This window comes from Phaethon lepturus, unplaced genomic scaffold (assembly GCF_000687285.1).
Source record: "Phaethon lepturus isolate BGI_N335 unplaced genomic scaffold, ASM68728v1 scaffold39911, whole genome shotgun sequence".
NCBI classification, from domain to species: Eukaryota; Metazoa; Chordata; class Aves; order Phaethontiformes; family Phaethontidae; genus Phaethon; species Phaethon lepturus.
In genome coordinates, this window is record NW_010517731.1 from 34275 (window position 1) to 38608 (window position 4334).

A 4334-nucleotide genomic window follows, 5' to 3' on the forward strand; every position below is an offset into this window, starting at 1 on the left:
TGTGCAAGGGACGTGTTGCAGCTTGTCTGCTGATGGAATGGGGATGAGTTTGTGGATTAACCCAATTTACAGGTTGGTGTCTGGCCTTCTCTTTTGAGCATCATCTTGGGCAAACAAGGTGGCACAGCTGCGGGCTTAAGCCAAGTCAAACCTCCCACAAGCCAAATGCTTGGAGGAGTGTGGAAACCCAACTACCCAACACATACCAAATACGTCATTCCCCATCCCGTGCTCCACACAGTCTTATGGTGGGAAGGTGCTGGTGCAAAGGAGCTCTGTTCCAATGCTATGTTGTCAGTGCTCCTGAACGATGTACATGGTTGTGTCCTCACCTTTCCTTTTAAAGCAAAGAGGAAAAAAAAAAAAGGCGCCTCTGTGACCTCGTCCTCTATGAGACACTGCTGCAGAAGCAGATCCTGCTGGAAAGTGATTTCTGTTGAAGCAGATGTTACACGGATCATCTGGAGCCCATGGTAAGAATCGCATGGCTTCCCTTTGTTCCCCTCTTCGGGGTTTTTTACAGGTAATTAAGCGTGATCATATTAGCAAGATTATGTGTGACCCGCAGGGCTCTGCCTTGGCAGCGCTGGGGTGACCCATGTGCGCCGGGTGAGTCCCCGGTGGCGCAGGTGATGCACTGTGACCACACAGGTCCTGCAGTAGAAGCTCCCACCCCACGAGAGCTATTTTTTTTCCCCCGTGGCCGGATGCGCAGGCCTCCACGACAGGAGCGACGGCGCGAAGCCTGGGGCTGGGGTGCTGTCCAGGGACAGGCGCTCCGCACCAGCGGAGGTGTGCGGAGTCTCATTCTGTGAATGCCCATTAAAAGCGAAGGAGGAACACATTTACTTCACAGAATGGCAGGGTTGGAAGGGACCTCTGAAGATCACCTGGTCCAACCCCCCTGCCAAGGCAGGATCACCCAGGGCAGGCTGCACAGGAAAACGTCCAGTCGGGTTTTGAAGGTCTCCAGAGAAGGAGACTCCACAACCTCTCTGGGCAGCCCGTTCCAGCGCTCCGTCACCCTCGCAGTAAAGAAGTTTTTTCCTCACGCTGAGGTGGAACTTCCTGTGCTGCAGTTTGTGCCCATTGCCCCTTGTCCTATCCTTTTCACAGAATCACAGAATCACTAAGGTTGGAAAGGATCTTCAAGATCAACTGTCAACCCAACACCACCATGCCCACTAAACCATGTCCCGAAGTGCCACATCCAGACGTTTTTTGAACACTTCAGCAGCGGCTTCTGTTATGCCTCCTGTGGGCTTCACAGGTGAACGTTTCTATACGGGCTGGTTGATAGGGGCTTAATTTTTCCATGCCTAGGAGATGCAAAAAGGGCAGGTGAAAGGAAGGGATTTGGCAGTTTGCTGGAGAGGGGCTGGTGCACCTGAGAGGAGAGGTGCCGCAGTCCTGCCTGCTGCAGGGCTCGGGGCACGGCGTGCGGTGGCACTGGCTGGGAGCGCTCGCCGCTCAGAGGCGTCAGGAGTGCCGGCAAACCCTCTCTGCCGTTTATTGCACGAAGCCTCACGTACAGCCGGCTGGGAACTTTCCACTGGTACAATTTTTTCCTAAGAAAATATGTAAACAGAACTTCCCACAGGAAATCGCCTGCATTTTCACTGAAGATGGAGCGATATACGGTAAGCAGAGTCACATCCATCCCGCTGAAACAGTGGTGTAGTGATTTATAGCACTGGCTGGAGGTATGGTATAATTAAGGTCAAAATTCTTAGATTTTGGAAGTGAGCACATGCATCTCTCCTTTCTTGCCTCTTTTGCTTCCTGGTACCGGCTTAAAGGGGGAAAAATGGATACTCTGGCAATTACTGAACGGGAAAGCATCTCCTCCTTGTGTTGGATGTGTTTAAGAAATGGTCAAACTCAAAGCAAAGCAGAGACCTCACAGTGAAAGTCCAGGCAAGGACAAACCCCAGTGCTTTCTCAAAAGAATGCCCCTGGCAAGCAAACTTTCAAAATAGTTTCTGTTTTGTCAAAGACTCCTAAAAGTTTCCGACAGGAGCCGGAGATGTAAGTGTCAGCACGTTTCTTTGTTCCTGCAAGTCTTTTTGCTCTTTCATATTCAATTATTTGTTCTTATTTATTCAATTACTTGGTTTTGTTTATTCAATTACATGCTTTTGTTTTCAAGGTTTTTTAGCAGTGTCAGCTTTGTTCATGCTGAAATACTTTTTTTTTTTTTAAACAGTCGAGCTTTCTGCTACCTTCATGAGTGCGTGTTGTCCTTAGTCTCAAGGATCTCCTTCAAATGTCTTTCTAAGCCCAGACTGCATCTTCAGGGCCTGTGATTTTTGATGGAAGTTTTTCTTGTATTCCTTGCGAGTTTCATTTTTTGTGGATAAAAATGTAGCCACATGTTCTTCCTGAGCGTGCTGTGTACAACTTGTGAAGTATTTCGATTGCTGCTTCATCATAGCAGAGAAGCAGCAATTTAGTTGCACTCCTGGTCAGTGTTTAATGAGGTGGTGATGTGGAAGTGGAAGGAATGCTTTCAGCAAGCATCCAGAGGAGACAAGGCTCTCCTTCATAGAAACTTTTCACTTTTTTTCAATGCAAAAAATCTAGTTTTGTAGGGACTTCAAAAAATTGCGGAGGTGGATTTTGCTTGCTTGGTTTTTACTTCTGCCTGTTTCTATTGCAGATCGATAGCAGAGAGGAATGCAAAAGCAAGAAACAAACTGGAGATTTTCTTCCACTACCTCCCAAAACATGTGCAGCTGAGGAAAGTGAGGATGGTGCTGAATGCACAAACAAAATGTAAGCAAAAATGTATTGACGACTGAATACTTTGCATAAATCTAATCACAAATCTGATAACCAGGAAGATGCAATGTGTGTGGTTTTGTTGGTTTTGTTGTGCAGCCCCAGTTTGTCCCTTTGCTGGTGCAACAGCAAAGGTTGGTCTTACTCTGGGGTAACCTACCCCATGGCAGGTTCCCTTGTCAAAAACTTCTGGTTTGTGTTTTCAGCACTAAGTAAAGGTTTATTTCTCTCTCACCTCTTGTCAGCTTGGGATAATTCCTCTAAGGACAGGGATAAATACGGTGTGTCTGCTACACATTCTGTTGCTTCCTTCTATGAGCGCTCAGTAAACTTTGGGCATGTCTTGCGGCAAGTGTTTATACAGTGATAATTGCTGAAAACGTGGTCATCTCTCTGCAATGTTATCTAGGTGTTCTTGCTTTTGGAAGTCAGGTGAGAAATAATCACTGAAAGCATCTCGGAGAAAAAGCCAAAGAGCTGTAAAGAAGAACATTCCTTCGAGCTGGCGGTGCTGCCACCAGCCCGCGTGGCTGCTGGCCAGGTCAGAGCAAGGGAGGCAGCTGTGGTCAGCAGGGGCTCTACTTACCGCGGCTTTAGGAGTTACTGAATTCCTGAAGTCTCCCAAAGGTGGAAAATGAAGAGACGCTGTGAGGCACAAGTGCTGTCTGTGCAGATCGTGTCTGCTGCACACCGGCAGCCAAAGCCAAGGGAAGACCATGGTAATTCTGCAGGACAGGTCTCCATGGGAAGACTTACTCACTCTACCTCTGGCGCAATTTAATCGCTGCAGGAAATCCAGATCTGCCAAGTGCAAATAACCAGCACTGACTGTGCCTGGTGCCCGAAGGACGGGATTTGCCACTGCCATTGCTCTGAGCACCAGACACCTTGGTTGAGCACTGGCAAATGGTGCTGCTGGTTCTGGAGCAAGGCTGCTCCTGCAACCTGGCATGGAGAATTGCTTCCTGCAGAACAGAGAGGTTTCCCCATGCAAAGGGTTCTGCGCCAGGCGGGGGTTTAGCCCAGTGAGGTGTGCTATCTGGCCAGGAATGTGTTGTAAGTCAATAATCTTGTAAAGGAAAAAGCATCCAAAAACACTTAGTATTTCTGGATGTGACTACATCAGAGGAGAAGGGAAGAGCTACAGATGTCGTCTGTCTGGACTTCTGTAAGGGGTTTGACATGGTACCCCAAAACATCCTTCTCTCCAAGTTGGAGAGATATTGATTCGATAGGTGGAATGTTTGGTGGATGAGGAATTGGTTGGGTCGTCGCATCCAGACGGTAGTGGTCAACGGCTCGATGTCCAGATGGAGACTGGTGGTGAGCGGTGTCCCTCAGGGGTTCGTGCTGGGACCAGTACTGTTTAATACCTTCATCACTGCCATAGACAGTGGGATCGAGTGCACCCTCAGCAAGTTTGCAGATGACACCAAGCTGAGTGGTGCGGTTGACACGTCTGAGGGACAGGATGCCATCCAGAGTGACCTGGACAAACTCAAAGAATGGGCCTGTGTGAACGTCATGAGGCTCAGCAAGGCCAAGTGCAGGGT